Here is a 19,027-nt window from a genome sequence, read left to right as displayed (position 1 = left end):
GACCCAAGCCAAAGGCAGAGGCTTTAACCCACTGAGCCACCCAAGCGCCCCGGGTCCTGTTGTTTTATCCAATCTGCAACCCTGTGCCATTTTTAGGAGCATTTAGGTCATTCATGTTGAGAGTGATTAGTGAAAGATATAGTTTTTATTGACATCATATTGCCTATGGAATCCTTGTTTCTATAGATTATCTATGTAAATATCTGTTCTCACTCTTGGGTTCTTTCTTCTTTTGTAGGAATGCCCCCTAATATTTCCTGTAGTGCTGCCTTGGTGGTCACATACTTGCTTCTTTTGGAAGCTCTTCATCTTTCCATTCATTCTGAACGTCACCCTTGCTGAATAAAGTATTCTTGGATGCATGTTCTTCTCATTTAGTGCCCTGAATATGTCTTGCCAGCCCTTTCTGGTTTGCCAGTTTTCTGTAGACAGGCCTGACATTATTCTGATGGACCTTCCTCTATACATAAGGAATTCTTCCCCCCAAATGCTCTCAAAAGCTCTTGTCTAAAATTATGATTTGTCATTCTCACAATCAAGTACCTCGAGGTCTTTCTACATTCATTGATCTTGGGGGTTGTTCTATCTGTCTCTAGGACATGAACACTAGCACTGTTCACCAGATTGGGAAAATTTTCATCCAGAATTTTTTCAACTATATCTTCTAGTCTTCTCTCTTTCTCCACCTCCTCAGGGATCCCAATAATTCTGACGTTTTTGTGTTTCATGGTGTCATTTTTTCCCTAATTCTTTCTTCTTGGGTTCTAAGCTGTTTCTTCCATGCCTCCTCTTCATCTTTCTATGTTCTGCCTTGGTTATTCTAGCTGTTAGAGTATTTAGATTAGATTGGATCTCATTGATAGAATTTTTAACTTCTTCCTGGGCTGCTTTCCCATCTGCCCTTAGAGATTCCATGTTGTCACTAATGGTTTTTTCCAACCTGGTCATTGCCTGGGTAATTGTTACTCTGAATTCCCTTTCCAACATACTGTTTATGTCCATACCTAATAATTCTGATGGAGAGGGCACAGTCTGAATTTTGCCTCTGTTGGGTGTTCCTCCTCCTAATCAATTTGGTGAGAGGTGGTTGGGTGGATGTATAGCTGAATGTATCAAATGTGATCCAGGCAAGATGCACCCTGGAATGCTTCTGAGCAATTGGAAGTCACCACCAAAAAGAAAGAAAAAAGAATAGAAGAGAGAAAGAGAGAGGGAGAGAAAAAAAGAGAAAATCCAGCCAGAATGAGCCCCAAAAGTATCATTTATCATTTATCATTATCATTTGTCGGTTTAGTTATAACTAAAACCGACAAACAAAAAAATCCACAATAGTAAATGACAAAAAAAAAGAACCCAGCCAAAATGAACCCCAAAGATTTATATTATAATACCAGAATAAAAACAAATACACAGAAACACTGACAGAAGAAAAAGATGGGAAGGTGGTTATAAATCCTCGATGTGGGTGAGGAAGTTTATTTTGATTCTTCCTGGGTGTATCTTGATATATTTGTTAAAGGACTCAAGTTTCCAGAGATAAAGGGAGATTAAAATTGGTTTATATATAGGGGTAGTGTTGATTGGGGAAAGAGGATTACCTTGAACTTTTGTATATATGTCTATTTAAAAAATAGAAGAGAAAAAGAAAAACTGAAGTATACGTATGAGAAAAGCTCAAGTTAAAAGGTTATTATGTAATATGCTGTATTAAACCTCTAATTGTAATGTTAAGTAGGTTAAAAAATTAAAAGAACAAGAATAGTGAGAACAAATTAAAAATAAAAGTTGTTTTTATGAAACATACAGGTTTAGGGCAATACTGGCAGCTTATATATTGCTTTCCCCTGATATTGGGGTTTTCTGTGGACCCTTTGGTAGTTGTCCTCTAGTTCTTTTGTCTGCCTTTCTGGGGGAGGGTCCTGCTGCATTGCTTTTCAGTCAGTCTTGCTTGGGTTGAGTCCTCCTGCTCTCCATCAAGAGGCTGGGCTCTGTGAAAACCATTTTTTCAGGCTTTTGTTCTCTGGAGGTTTTTGTTCTTCATTGGCTTTTTGTGGCTTCTCAAAGGTTTAGTGGAAAGCAAACTGCACCCAGACCTCTGTCTCAGAGAGAAACCTCAACCTGCTCCCCTCTGGGTGGTCCAGAACACACAGACTTCCCCTCTGCAAAATCTGCTGAGCCCCTGAGATGTGCAACCTCCCACAGGCAGTGCATGTCCCCAGCCATGCCTCAGGGACCACCTGAAGCTCCCGCTTATCTCTGCACCTCTGTGTCACTAAAACCACAAGCAATATTGAGAGAGCCCTCTTCTGGTGGTTGCCTTTGCTGGGGCTGCTGTCTGGGGTCCAGACCTCATGGTTGCACAGGTTGCCATGGAGGGATCTGCACCAGAGATTGTGCTGAATTCCTTTGGGCCCGGGCTGGTAGCATGAGAACCTCAGCAGGTCCGAGAGACCACTGGCTAGTACCTGCATGGAGCTTTCTCAGGCACAGGTGTGGAGTGGGTCAGACCCCGGTCATGCAGTGCATACAGAGCACAAAAGGCTGTAGCTCTAGAGAGTACAGGCTGACGCCCACACCAGACTCCCTCATGCAGGGGTGCGAGTGTGCCCAGCTGAGCAGTGGTGCAAGCTGTGCAATCCTGGAGGCTCATGGACCAGGAGCTGTAGGCTCTGCTCTACTCTCTCTGGCATGGGTGGTCACCAGCAGTGGCTCTCCTGGTTTCCTGGGCTTACGCCCATGCCTGTGATCACCCAATTCCACCAGTTGCCTCTTAAGATCTTTTGCTCTTTTTGAGTGCTTTTAACCAGTCTCCAAGTTAATGCTGGTCTCCAACCACAGGGCACTTTCTTATTGGGGTATTAGTTTCCCATGGGTCGCTTCTGGTGGCCCCGCCCTCCTTCTGTTTTCTCTGATATCAGTCCAAGAGTTTCCACTCTGCTTTACCTCTCCAGTGGTGTCTTCTGTCCCTGTAGAGATCCAGTAGTATATAATCCTACATCTCACGCTGATTTCATGGATGTTCAGAGTGTTCTCGTAGAGAATTAGCTCACTTTAGGGAACTGGTTGAAATACGGTTTCCTACTTCTCTGCTATCTTTGAACATACTTATTTTCCCTAGCTTTATTTTGGTATGAGTAACAAATATTACATATGTCTAAGGTGTATACCAACATGTATTTATATACATATACATTGTGACATGATTCCCCAAATCAAACTGATCAAGCTATCTATCACACACATATTTACCATGTGTGTGCATGCACACATGCCAGTGTGTGTGTTGAGAACAGTTAAGATATCCTCTTTCAGCAAATATTAAGTATACAATACTTTATTATCAACTGTAGTTACCATGCTATGCATTATATCTTCAGAACTAATTATGGGCATGCTTCTGTTGCTAGAACTTTACTGTTTTAAGTCTTTGTGGAGATAGGAGTCAAGCTGTGTTTGTGTTTTATTGTTGTTATCATTAAAATCATTACACTACTGTCTTCAAATTCCTCAAGTGTTGTCCATGCATATTGTGGGGCTGGGTTAATGAAGATTTTTGCTCAACATTTCTATTCTTTTTACAGCTTTAGTTTATTCTGGTGATTTCTTTCTTTAAAGAGATTACAACTCCAGCATGGTGTCCTTGCCTCCAGGGATAAAATGATATTTATTACTGCTACTTGTTAGTCTGCAGATGGATGCAGTGGTGACATTCTCTTTCATTTCAGATAGGCTGTGTTTGTGTTCCTGGGTCTAAATTTGAGGCTTTCTTAGTAACTCTGCCCCACCTCTGTATGAACGGAATCTCTAAGGTCTGGGATCATGATAGTTTCTGTTCCTCTCTTATATGTAGCAGGTTTTTTGTTGTTGTTGTTGTTTTGGGGTTTTTTGTGTTTTATTTTGTTTTGTTTCCTATTTTACTCCACCTGCATTGGGTATTTTTTCCAGCTTAATGGCTGTTTGCCATGGGAGAGCTAGTCCACTATTATTATTCTACCATAAGCAGTAAAGTTGGAAATAACTGTCCACAGTCCAAGTGATTCAAGCAACATTTGAGCATATAGATATACTACCCTCTTTGAGCAGACCTGCATATGGGTATGTGTATATGTGTTTAGATCCAAAAAACTTCACCACATTAAAAATCGCATAGTAAGAATGGTTAAAATAGAGGATAAATAAAAACTATGGAAATCATGCCAAAGTTGTAAAGTTTAGTGCATGTAAATATTTGCATGCGGTTTGGGCTGCTTTCTCATTCCATGGTATAAACTATGAGGAAAGTAACTTTTATTAAATTTGTATTATATTCAAGTTACCATAAGAAGTGATTTACATAACTATTCATTTAATATTCTTTAAAAAATGTTGGATTTTTCCCTAAATCGTGTAACAGCATAATATTTTTAGACCTGATTATATGAATCTGCACTAATGGTTGAATCATCTATTCCTTGAGGCTAGTAAAGAGCTAGCCAACCGTCCTTTATCACGGAAGTCATTGCAAGAAATCTGTTACATCTTGGTGTTCTGTTAACTTTCACCCTTGGTTATTTCCCTTGTGAGGGTGGGGAACTATGCTCATTTAATCCTTCTTAGGTATTCATGTTTTATGGGTATTTGATCTATCTTGTAGCTCTTAGAACTATTTTTAAAACATCAGTTTCTCAGCTGAAACATTGTACTGCGAAGTGGATCGTTCTTTAGACAGAAAAATCAGGGTAGAGAATAAGTAGACATTTGTCCCTCTTAATCAAGGCAAGATTAATGTACCCCAATTTGTGGTCTGTTTGATAGTATGTTAATCTCCACTCTGTTTTCAGGGGTAAAAATTGAAATAATTCTGCATATTTTATAGATATGTTTGAAGTCTCTTTATGTTTAGCTATGAATTTATATTCTTTGATACTACACTTAGTTTCTTATTATTTATGACTAACAAGTTTTAAGAATTATAGAGAATAAAAGCTGATTGGAACTTCTAAAAACAGATATTCTGTATTTAAGTTTTAAAGTCAGATCTTATCCCATATATGCTTTGCTGAAAATGTGGAACTATAGTACATTGAAATTCTCTGAAAACATAGCTTAACATATCCTTCTAAGTCATAAGAGTCATTTTGAAGCAGAAATATATTTATTTTTAATACGTCAATTTGAAGTAACGTGTTAGTAAAGTGATTTAGGAGGCTATCTTAGTTGGAAAGGTTACTTGGTTCTTTTTGATTTAGCAGATGATCCATGAGTACTCTGCTATTTTTTAACTGATACTCCAATTTATGTGGCAGTTCGTGGAAATGTACTTGTTGACCTATTTTTACCATTCCTTAGAAGAAATAAAATATGTTAATGTTTAGCTGGCTATATAAATAGATTTTACTCTCTTCACATTTTATACTTACTTTGGTTTTTACATGACATCTTTCACAAAAATACTTCAAAATTTAGTAAGTAACATCTAAGTTGGGTAAGAATTAGTAAGAATAGAATCAAATGTCCAAGTACAGATACTTTTACTGTTTCTGTATCTTTACAAATCCTTAATAAATAAAGTTTGAATCAAATATGATTTCAGAATCAATTAAGAATAAAAAAAGTAAGTCTGAATATTTTCTCAAATTATGTATTATAAATATGTTAACCACCTTGAATGTGAAGTAAGAGGGAGAGAGGTGTAAGCTAAAGACATGCAGGGGGTTCTTTTGTTTTAAGGATAAAAAGGAGCATTTTGTTTTTCTCTTGACTTTATTTGGAAAGATATTTTAATATACTAGTATTTATTAGTTTCAAGTTGGAGAGATCAGGTCTTAGAAATAAAAATATCCAATGGAAGAAGCAAGATCTAGGACAAAAAGATGGTGAAGATAAAAATGACAAAAATTTACCACTCAATCAAGTGTGTCCAGATTTTTACAAAAGATGCTTTCTAAGGGTTATTTGTATAGGTATATCAGGGAGATCATTTTCTGTTCCCCAGATAATTTCTTTGTGGTAATTGTAAGTTAATTTATTCATTCATTCATCATTCATTTACTTCACAAATACTAATAATGAAACATTTACTTGCTTCAAAACAAATGAAACAGAATGATGAGATCTGTTTTTCTCTCCTCATTCTCATAAACATCTCACAAATACCTCATAAACATCTCCTCCTCCTCCAGGATCCCACAATATAGATATTTTAGTAAATACATCTCCAAGCAGGAGAATATGCCAGAAAAAAATCCCATATTCATTCCATTCCTTCACATGTGTCCCATTACAGAAGGTAAGAGCTATATAGCAATAAATCAAGTTAGAAAGATGACATGAAGGAAAGTAACGTTCAAAGAGCTGAATTGTTGATACGGACATGGAGAGTATGTATATTGTATACTTGGTTAATTTTTAAAGGAAGGTATGAAGAAGAAAAATGATCTTTCATGGCTCAAGGCAACAACTTTGAAAATGTAGTGCTGGAAATATTTTTCACCTCTTTTTTTCCAGTTGATGGAGGTCCTCTGAATGCTCAGTGATAATATGTTGAGGAAATGTAGGTGGGAGAGGCAGACACCTACTCCCTTCCCTGACCCAGTAACTGGATACCAAACAAGAAGACTGATTTCAGCTGGAAGGTTGTGTTGCTGTCCTGGGGAATATTTAATGTATTTCTGGAAACAGCAAAGGGAGACCCTTTGGTCCTTTCAAAGTCCTCTGTGCCAGCAAACCTAGATAAATTTAAGTAAGGCCTCTGCTTGCAAAACTGATTCTGAGATGACCACAGCAGATAAATTCTGTATAGTCAGAACATTTAACAGAGAAACAGCTCATTTCTAGAGTCCAGACCTCATGAAATTATTTGCTGTTTTCAGGGACATGCACAGCAAGAACCCAAGATCAAATGCACACAGTTCCTTTGTTGACATCATAGTAAGAAATTTCCTCTGAACCTGTCATCTTGAAAATGATATAGAAGAGTAAAAACCTTGAATATGAGTATTTTCCCTAAATAGGATGAGGTTTTAAATTTCAGTAATTGAAATACATGAACAACTTAAGTCTTAAAATAGTGTTCAGTGGTAATTTAAAATCATTTAAAATTTTCTTACAGATATATTTCTGCACATATAAGTTTGCTACTATACATTTTATGCTTGCTGCATTTTTTTTAAGTATGACCACTAAGGTGAATTCTGAAGTAAAAAAAGAATAAAAAATCATACTATATCAATCAGCTAGAACTGCCATAACAAAATGTCACAGACTGTATGTCTTAAAGGACAAAAATCTATTTTTTTATATATATTTTTATTTATTTGACAGACAGAGATCACAAGTAGGCAGAGAGGCAGGCAGAGAGAGAGGAGGAAGCAGGCTCTCCACTGAGCAGAACGCCTGATGCGGGGCTCGATCCCAGGACCCCGGGATCATGACCCGAGCCGAAGGCAGAGGCTTAACCCAATGAGCCACCCAGGTGCCCCAAAATGTATTTTCTCATAGCTCTAAAATTCTGAATTCCAGGGCCAAGGCAGGTTTGGTTTCTTCTGAGACTTGTCTCCATAGCTTGCAGATTTCCACTTTCTTGTTGTGTCATCAGGTGGACTTTCTTCTGTGTATATGTGCCTCTGGTATCTCTTCATTTTCTTGTAAGAACAGGGTTCTAATGAGTTTGGGCCCACCCTTATGAAATTATTTAATCCTAAGGCCTCCTTAAAGGTCCAGTCTCCAAAGGAAGTCACATTGGGAGACAGGGATTCAACATAAGAATTTGGTGTCGAAGGGGAGGGTTTTTTTTTTTTTTTTTAATCTTGGGGGAGATGTAATTCAATCCACAACACATTCATCTTAAGCTGTTCCAAAAAATAGAGATGGAAAGAAAACTTCCAAACTTATTCTATGAGGCCAGAATTACCTTGATTTCAAAACCACCCAAAGATTGCACTAAAAAAGAAAATTACAGGCCAGTATCTTTAATGACTATAAATGCAAAATTTCTCTGCAAAATACTAACAAACTGAGCCTAACAGTACATCAAAAGAATCGTTCACCATGCTCAAGTAGGATATATTCCTGGGGTGCAAGGGCAGTTCAATATTCTCAAATCAATCAACATGATGCATCACATTAATAAAAGAAAGGATAAGAACCATATGATCTTCTCCATAGATGCAGAAACAGATTTTGAAAAAAATACATTCATTTTTTGATAAAAGCACACAACAAAATAAGGATTGAGGGAACATATCTCAATATCTTAAAGACCATATATGAAAGACCCAAGTTAATATCATCCTCAAAGGTGAAAACCTGAGAGCTTTTCATCTATGGTCAGGAAAAAGTTAGGGATGTCCACTTTCACCATTGTTATTTAACACAGTATTGGAAGTTGTAGCCTCAGCAATCGGACAACAAAAGGAAATAGAAGACATCCAAATTGAAAGGAAGAAGTCAAGCTTTCACTGTTTCCAGAAAATATGATACTCTGGAAAAAAACCAATGATTCCACCTGAAAATTACTAGAACTGATACACAAATTCAGTAAAGTCATAGAATACAAAATAAACCTACAGAAATCTGTGGCATTTCTATACACCAAACATGAAATAGCAGAAAAAGAAATCAGGAAATTGATGCCATTTATAATTGCACCAAAAACCGTAAGATACCTAGGAATAAACCTAACCAAGGAGGGAAAAGATCTATACTCTGAAAACTATAAAGCACTTTTGAAAGAAATTGAAGAGGAAACAGAGAAATGGAAAAATATCCCATGCTCATGGATTGGAAGAACAAAAATTATTAAAATGTCTATACTACCCAAAGCCAACTCCACATTTAATGCAACCCCTATCAAAATACAACCAGCATTTTTCACAAAGCTAGAACAAACAATGCTAAAATTTGTATGGATCCATAAGAGACCCAGATAGCCAAAGCAATCTTGAAAAAGAAAAGCAAAGCTGGAGACATCACAATTCCAGACTTCAAGCTATATTACAAACCTATAGTCATCAAGACGATATAGTATGGTACTGACACAGATACAGACATACAGATCAACGGAACAGAATAGAAGACCCAGAAAATGGACCACAACTATATTGTCAAGTATTCTTCAACAAAGCAGGAAAGAATACCCAGTGGAAAAAATAAAATGTCTTCAACAAATGATGTTGGGAAAACTGGACAGCAGCATGAAGAGGAATGAAACTGGACCATTATCTTACACCATACACAAAAATAAATTAAAAATGGATGAAAGACCAAAATGTGAGACAGGAAACCATCTAAATCCCAGAGGAGAATACAGGCAGCAACCTCTTGGACATTGGTCACAGCACCTTCTAAACTAGATATGTCACTGGAGGCAAGGAAAGCAAAAGCAAAAGTGAACTGTTGGGACTTCATCAAGAATAGAAACTTCTGCACAACAAAGGGCTCAATCAACAAAACTAGAAGTCAACCTCCAGAATGGGAGAAGATGTTTGCAAAAGACTAGCCCCTGATAAGGGACTAGTATCTGAAATCTATAAAGAACCTATCAGACTCAACACCTAAAAAACAATTAATCCAGTTAAAAAATAGGCAAAAGTCATGCATAGACATTTCTCCAAAGAAGATCTCCAGATGGCTGACAGGCACATGAAAAGATGTTCAATATCACTCATCAGCAGGGAGATACAAATCAAAACCACGATGAGAAACCACCTCTCACCTGTCAGAACAGCTAAAATCAACAACACAGGAAACAACAGATGTTGATGAGCATGAGGAGAAAGGGGGACCCTCTTGCACTATTGGTGGGAATACAAACTGGTGTAGCCACTGTGCAAAACAGTATGAAAGTGTTTCAAAAGGTTAAAAATAGAACTACCCAATGACCTAGCAGTTGTACTGCTAGGTTTTTACCCAAAATACCGATTTGAAGAGACACATGCATCCTGATCTTTAGAGCAGCATCATCAACAATATCCAAATTATTGAGAGAGCCCAAGGATCTATCTATTGATGAATAGATAAAGAGATATGGAATGAATATATATATATAACTGTATATGTATGCATTGCATATGTTTATATGCAATGGAATATTACTCAACCATCAAGAATGGAATATTTCCATTTGCAAGATGTAGATGGAGCTAGAGTGCATTATGTTTAGTAAAATAATTCAGTTAGAAAAAGACAAATACCATATGATTTCATTCACATGTGGAATTTAAGAAACGTAACAGATGAACATGGGTGATAAAAAGAGACAAGCAAACCATGAAACAGACTCTTAATTACAGAGAACAAACTGAGGATTTCTGAGGGGGAAGTGGACAGGAAGATAGGTAACATTTTTAATGGGTATTGAGAACGAGGACATTTGTTATGAGTCCTGGATATTATATTTAAATGAAGAATCACTAAATTCTACTTGGGAAACGAATACTACATTGTATATTAACTAACTGGAATTTAAATTAAAAACATTTTTTTTCAAAATTTAATTGAGGATATTAATGTGAGTGGCAGAATAATGGCCCCTTAAGGATGTCCATATCAAAATCCTGAGAACCTATTAATATGCTGCCTTACATAACAAGAAAGACTTTGCAAGTGAGATTAAGTTAAAGATCTTGAGATAGGGAAAATATAATTGATGATACAGGTGGATCCGATATAATATTAAAGTCCTTATAAGAGGGGGAAAGGAGGATCCAAGCCAGAGAAGGAGACAAGATGACAGAAGCGAAGGTCAAAGTTATTCATAACCATGAGCCAAGTGATGCAGGCAGCTTCTGAACATGAAAAGTCAGGAGAACTAATTCTCTTCTAAAAGTTCTAAAATGAATGCAGCCCTGTTGACTCACTCCAGACTTCTCATCTCCAGAATCATAATACAATTGTGTTGTTACCAGAAGCCACTAATTTTTGGTACCTTGTGACAACAGCAATAGGAAACTGATGCAATTGACTTTAAAACAATAATGGTGATAATACATTTTGATAAATGTTATAATATGGGGAATGGATTATAAGTTGGTGGCAAAAGAAAAATATAAAAAGCTCTGCAGAGAGGTTGATCCTTGGGTAAAACCCTAAAATATCAGTCAAGTTTAGCTAAGGAAATAAAAGGAGGAATGACATTTTAATTCTCCGTAACTAGGAAAGAAAAGTTCAGAAAAGCATTGATATACTGATGTACAAGGAAAGGGTTATGGGTTAGAGGTGTATGTCTATAAAGATTTAGGGTCAAAAATCTCAAGGCATATTGGATTATGTGTAGAAAGTCTTTTCAAATATTTGTGTCTTTGGGCGGTTGGAATTGTGTGGTCTCATGTCTTGTTTTAGTAGATACTGCCATCTGGAAAAACAGCTGTTAGAAGCTAGTTTTTGACTTCTCTAGACAAGGGACTGTGTAGAACTTATGCAATGGGTTCAAATATCATTGCAAGAGCTTTAACATAAGGTTGAACAATTTAAAAACTTGTACATATTGTGAGGTTTCCTCAAGTGCACATTTTAAAAATAGCAAAGTAGAAGATTCCTTCAAAAGGACATTTTTGGAGGCCTACTGAATAATAATAATAATAATAATAATAATAATAATACTGAGTGATTTGTTGACTGGGAGAGAAATAGTGATAAATAAAAGAAAGAATAACATAAATTTGGAATGATTTTTTATAACTTTATTACATAAAATAAGTTGATAGAAGTTTTAATATACATGTTTCCTTGAATCTAAGGCTCATTGTAATGTTCCTCAAATTGGGATATAAAGACACATGAGAATAATGAATTGTATTCAGTTATAATTGGCATTTTTAAAATTTCATAGTGTATAAAAATATAATGGCAACTTAGATCCAAAGAATAGAGTAATCCATTTCATCTTGCTTTGATAATAAATAGAAAAATAATAATAAATTTATCTTTTTAAAAAGATTTATTTATTTATTTTAAAGAAAGAAGGAGAAAGAGGGAGGGGCAAAGGGAGAGGGAGAGAGAGTCTGTAGCAGAGTGCACCAAGCACAGAGCCATAACCCTGAGATCACAATCTGAACGGAAACCAAGAGTCAGATGCTTAATTGACTGCACCAGCCAGGTGCCCCCAAACAAGTAACATACATAAAACACTGACTATGGGGACAGTCTTTACAGATGAATGAAATAATGTTGTTAATGAATAATGTGTGCTTTCACAGAATAAATGTAGTGTCTCAAAGTGATGACATTCTTGCATGTCAAATCCTCAAAGATCTATATCAATAAATAAAAACTGAACCTTACCAACAATAGGGAAAAAAGAAAGAACAAGAATCAGCCACAAGGGAAAGTGCAATGTTTGCACTCTTATTTCTATTTATTTTTTTGTCCTAGATCATAGATAAATAAAGCTAAAATCTAAAGCTAAAGGACATCCGGAATCACATCTAAACACTTTGCCTTAAAAAATGAAGAGCTTCAGATTAACATAAATAAGTATAGAGAACATCTTTTCACCTGCTAGAAAAATTAAGACAAAAACTTTGTTCACTGGACTCAGTTTCCTGTTTTTGTTCCACTCCATCACAGCTTTGTTTTTTCCACTCGACCAGGCGACAGCCTCAATCTGTCAGTATTTGTGGTTGTGTAGAGATTCAGATGACCAGTGTGACTGAGAGGAAAAAGTAGTTAAAAAGGAAGAAACTTAGGTATTTTAAACTGAGTTCACAAAGTCAAGGAAGCTAATGAAGGCTTTAAGATTATTTTCTGTCAATTGTAGCATCATTTGGGTTGCTTTTTAAATGTTATGAACAGTAAGCAAAAGAAAAAAAAGTACCACAAATATACATAAAATAATAATTACCTTAAGTAAGCAATTTATTCTACTCTGCAAATACAATGTCAGTTGATGAATACTTTCCCTTGAGCATATTTTAGAGTTTGTAATCAGACTTTGAGAAGTCATTTTACCTTCTCAAACAAGTATCCATTTCATTATATCTACACTGTATGCTGTGCAAAGAACAATAACATTAATATTACATTTTCCAGCACGTTAGAGTTAACAAACATTTTTAGGTACATTATCTTGTTTAATTTTCACCAAAGTAATGTAAGATGTCAGGACAGATATTATGACACTCATCTGTTACAAAGAATTTCTAATTCTCAAGTGATAATGATTAAAATAGTGTTTTTCTTATGATGAAATCTTTTAAGATTTACTCTCAACAACTTTCAAATTTTCAGTATTATTAGCTATAGTTATCATGCTATGAAAAAAATCTATAACTATGTATGGTGATGGATTTTAGCTAGACTTACTATAGTAATTATTTTGTAATAAATACAAATATCAGATCACTATATCATATACCCAAAACAAATATAATGTGTGCTAATTATACCTCAATAAAAATAGAAAATTCTATTTTATATCTATATATCTACGACTGCACAGTGGCAGCTACCTCGTTTTATAGGAGGTGAATATTTAACTTTAGTTGTGGCCAGAAAATTTTACATACCCACAACTTACAAAATTTCCAGTTACTCTATATTCCTGTCAATACTTAGCAGTCATTTTCACTTTACTCTTCTAGTATGCAGATAGTGGTATCTAATTATAATTTTTACTTGCATTTTTAAAAAAGATTTTATTTATTTATTTATTTATTTGAGAGAGAGAGAGAGAGAGTAAACGCACACACACAAGCAGACAGAGGGGAAAAGGGAGAGGGAGAAGTAGACTCACTGATGAGCAGGGAGCAAAACATGGGGTTTGGTCCCAGCACCCTGCAATCATGACCCGAGACAAAGGCAGACACTTAATCAACTGAGCCACCCAAGTGCACCTTTATTTGCACTTTTTAGTGAAAATGTTGTTAAACACCTTCTTGTGTGTTTATTTGCTATCCATGTATCTTCTTAAGTAAAGTATCCATTCATATATTCTATCCATTTTAACTGTGTGGGGTTTTTTTTTCAATTAAAGTATACTAATAGCATATTAGTATTAAGTTATTAGGATAGATAGGTAAATATATTCTGGAAATAAGTCCTTTATCAAATACATTATTTTTTTTAAGATTTTTTTATTTATTTAATTGATAGACAAGAGATCACAAGTAGGCAGAGAGGCAGGCAGAGAGGAGGGGGGAAACAGGCTCCCCGCTGAGTAGAGATTTCCCCACGCTGGGCTTGATCCCAGGATCCTGAGATCATGAGCTGAGCCGAAGGCAGAGGCTTAAACCACTGAGCCCCTCAAATACATTATTTGAAAATATTTTCTCCCTCTGGGAGAATATAAATATTTATAAATAATTAATAAAATATATATTTTATTTATTTATTTATTTATTGACAATGCTTTTGAAGTGCAAAGGCTTTTACTTAGGAAAAATAATTTACCAATATTTTGTTTATATTTCTTATGTTTTGGGGGACATATCTAAGAAACCGATGCCTATGCTTTACAGACAGAGATTTCTTTCATATGTTTTCTTCTAGTAGCTTAAAAATTTTAGCCATGAGACTTGGACCTATGATGTATTTTTGTACATGTTGGATTAAGTTTGAGGTTTTTTTTTTAAGATTTTATTTATTTATTTGACAGAGAGAGATCACAAGCAGGCAGAGAGGCAGGCAGAGAGAGAGGAGGGAAGCAGGCTCCCTGCTGAGCAGAGAGCCTGATGCGGGGCTCGATCCAGGAATCTGAGATCATGACCTGAGCCGAAGGCAGAGGCTTAACCCACTGAGCCATCCAGGCACCCCTTAAGTTTGAGTTTTAATTTTTCCATATGGATATAGATTTTTCTGGCTCCATTTTTTGAAAATATTTTTCTTTTCCCTATTCAATTACTTTGAGAACTTTGTCAAAGACCAGGTGACCATATATGTGTGAATCTGTATCTGATTTCTGTGGTATTGACGTCATTTGTTAAAATCATAAGATTGTTGCTGTTGTTTGGTGTTGAATTGTCTAAGTTCCTTATCTATTTTGGATATTAACCCTTTATCAGATATATCATTTACAGATATCTTCTGACATTCAGTAAGTTGACTTTTTGTTTTGTTGTTTGTTTCCTTTGTTGTGAAAAACTTTTTATTTTGGTATAGTCCCAAAAGTTATTTTTGCCTGGGAGACACATCCAGGAAAATATTGCTAAGGCCAATGTCCAAGAAATTACTATGTTTTCTTTAAGGAGTTTTATGGTTTCAGGTCTCACATTTAGGTATTTAATCAATTTTAAGTTTATGTTTGTGTATAGTGTAAGGAAGTAGTACAGTTTCCTTCTTTTGCATATAGCTAGCTATCCAGTTTTCCCAACAACGTTTACTGAAGAGACTATCTTTTCCCCATTGATATTCTTGTCTCCTTTGTCATAGATTAATTGGTCTTATAATTGTGGGTTTAAAAAATGGGCAGATGTCCTGAATAGACATTTTTCCAAAGAAGACATACAGGTGGTCAACAGAACATTAAAAAATGCTCAATATCACTAATCAACAGGGAAGTGCAAATCAAAACCAAAATGAGACAGCCCCTCACACCAGTCAGAATAAATAGCATCAAAAAGACAATCACTAATGTGGGGAAAAAAAGGGACCATTGTGCAATCTTGGTGGGAATGTAAATTGATGCAATCATTCTGGAAAATAGTATGGAAGTTCCTTAGAAAAAGTTGAAAATAGAAACACCATATAATCCATGAATTCCACTTCTGGATATTTAATGAAAGAAAACAAAAAAACAGCAATTCAAAAAGCTATATGCACTTCTATGTTTATTGCAGAATCATTTATAATAACCACAATATGGAAGCAGCCCAATTATCCATTCATGTAGGTGAATGAATAAAGAAGATGTGATACACACACACACACACACACACACACACAGATGAATATTACTCAGCTTTCAAAAAAGAATGAGATATTGCCATTTGTGGCAATATGGATGGACCTAGAAGGTATTATGCTAAGTGAAGTCAGAGAAAGACAAATACCATATGATTTCATTTATGTGTGGAATCTAAATATACAAAATAAACAAATAAATAGATTCATGAATACAGAGAACAAATTGAGGTTGCCAGTGAGGATAGTAGTAGGATTGTTGAATTGCATTAAGGAGATTGGGTGGTACAGACTACTGGTTATGGAATGAATAAGTCATGGGAAGGAAGGTACATAGAGAATATAGTCAATGGAACTATAATAACATTGTATGGTGACAAATGGCAGATACAACTTGATGACCATAGCTTAATGTATAGAGTTGTGAATTCACCATGTTGTACACCTAAAACTAATATTAATTGTGTGTCAACTATACTTCAATTTAAAAAATACAATTTTTATAAATTTTTGGAATATTTAAATTTCATTTTCCAGTTTTTTTCTTCTAGTGTATAAAATATTATTACCCCTTTTAATTAACTTTATATCTTTTGACTTTATTATAAGTAACTTACTAGTTGTAACATTTTTTGTACATTACTACAAATTTCCTACATAAATAATGAAATCTATTGAAAATAGAGTTTTATTCCTTCCTTTCTGATTTTCATGACTTTTGTATATTTTTATTGCCTTTTTGCATTGGCAAAATTTTATAGTGGATGATTTAATAGTAAATGTAAAAAATGGGCATTCAGTCATTTATTCTAGCCTTTCAAAGAGCAGTTTCTGGAGGAAATGCCTGAATATTTTTTCACTAAATATGATGTTAGCTGTAGGCTTTTTGTAGATACCCTTTACAGAATCAAATTTTCTTCTATTCCTAAATTTCTGGGTATTTTCTCCTTCTCCTTCCTTTTCTCTTCTCTCCTCCTCCTTCTTCTTCCTTTTCTGAGTGAGTGTTGAATTTTGTCACAGGATTTTCCCGCATCTATGACCATACCTTTTTTTTTAAATTTATTTTTTCTTTATTTTCAGCATAACAGTATTCATTATTTTTGCACCACACCCAGTGCTCCATGCAATCCATGCCCTCTATAATACCCACCACCTGGTACCCCGACCTCCCACCCCCGGCCCCTTCAAAACCCTCAGATTGTTTTTCAGAGTCCATAGTCTCTCATGGTTCACCTCCCCTTCCAATTTCCCCCAACTCCCTTCTCCTCTCTAACTCCCCATGTCCTCCATGCTATTTGTTATGCTCCACAAATAAGTGAAACCATATGATACTTGACTCTCTCTGCTTGACTTATTTCACTCAGCATAATCTCTTCCAGTCCCATCCATGTTGCTACAAAAGTTGGGTATTTGTCCTTTCTGATGGAGGAATAATACTCCATAGTATATATGGACCACATCTTCCTTATCCATTCGTCCGTTGAAGGGCATCTTGGTTCTTTCCACAGTTTGGCAACCATGGCCATTGCTGCTATAAACATTGGGGTACAGATGGTCCTTCTTTTCACTACATCTGTATCTCTGGGATGAATACCCAGGAGTGCAATTGCAGGGTCATAGGGAAGCTCTATTTTTAATTTCTTGAGGAATCTCCACACTGTTCTCCAAAGAGGCTTCACCAACTTGCATTCCCACCAACAGTGTAAGAGTGGTCCCCTTTCTCCACATCCTCGCCAACACATGTTGTTTCCTGTCTTGCTAATTTTGGCCATTCTAACTGGTGTAAGGTGATATCTCAATGTAGTTTTAATTTGAATCTCCCTGATGGCTAGTGATGATGAACATTTTTTCATGTGTCTGATAGCCATTTGTATGTCTTTATTGAAGAAGTGTCTGTCCATATCTTTACCGTCACAGTGAGATGTCCAATACATCAAATTCATAATAACCTTCTAACCTGAACTTTTTGATACATACACCTGTGTTTTCCTTTTGCATTTCTATTTTTTAAATTTCTTTTTTAATTTTAGTTTAGTTTAGTCTATTTTATTCCTTTTTTAAATTTTTATTTTCTAATAATCATATAGAGTTAAACTTCAAGGTAATCCCCTTTCCCCAATCAATGCCACCCCTATAGGTAAACCAATTCCTAATCCCCCATATCTTAGGAAAGTTGAGTCCTTTAACAAAGGTATCAAGATACATCCAGGAAGAATCAAAACAACCTTCCTCACCCACACTGAGAATTTACAACCACTCTCCCATCTTTTTCTTCCACCAGTATTTCTGTGTTTTTGTGTTTGTCTTGATAGTATATAAATCTTATTCTCGGGGTTCTTTTTGATGAGGTTCTTCCTTTATTTGCATATATATATATGCAAATTATATATATATTTTTTTCTCTTGTCATATACTTTTATCAGTCTTTTTGTTTGTCTGTGTCTGTTTGTATACTTCATAAATCTTATCTTGGGGCCCATTTGGGCTGAACCTTCTCTTTTATCTCACCTTTCATTCCTGTCTCTCTCCCTCTCTTTTTTTCTTTTCCTTTTCTTTTTCCTCTCATTTGGGTGGGGAACCCTGATTGCTCAGAAGCATTCCAGGGTGCACCTTGACTGCACCACAGTCGATACACCCAGCTACACCCATTCAGCCATCTCTCATCAAAATGGCTTGGAGGAGGAATGCCCAACAGAAGAAAAATACAGAGGATGGACCTTCTGCAACAGAGCTAACGTCTATCAACATAGACAATATGTCGGAAAGAGAATTCAGGCTAACAATTATCCAAACAATAGCTAGGTTGGAGAAAGCCATGGGTGACCAAACAGAATTGATTAGCGCAGAACTGAAAACGACCAGAGACCATGTTTTCAATATTAGGGAAGAGCTGAAAGCTACCAGGGATGAGCATACCTTTTTTTTTTTTAACCTTGTTTTGTTACCATAGTGAATTATTTGACTTTTTAATGCTTCAGCAATTCTGCAACTAACCTGTACTGTACTAAACCCCAGTTGATCACAACTCATTACCCATTACTTTGATATATTTGTGAATTAAATTTGTTACAATTTTGTAAGGTCATTTGCATGTACAATAAATAGGGTTAGGTCTGTCATTTTCTTATAGAATGCTTTTGGTTTTATATGATGATAATGTTGGACTCATAAAATTAAAGCTCTGTCATACTTTACTAATTATTTCTGAAAG

The sequence above is a fragment of the Mustela putorius genome, unplaced genomic scaffold (assembly GCF_011764305.1).
Source record: "Mustela putorius furo isolate JIRA1106 unplaced genomic scaffold, ASM1176430v1.1 tig00003834_pilon_pilon_pilon, whole genome shotgun sequence".
Taxonomy (NCBI): Eukaryota; Metazoa; Chordata; class Mammalia; order Carnivora; family Mustelidae; genus Mustela; species Mustela putorius.
Note: the sequence above shows the minus strand (reverse complement) of the source record.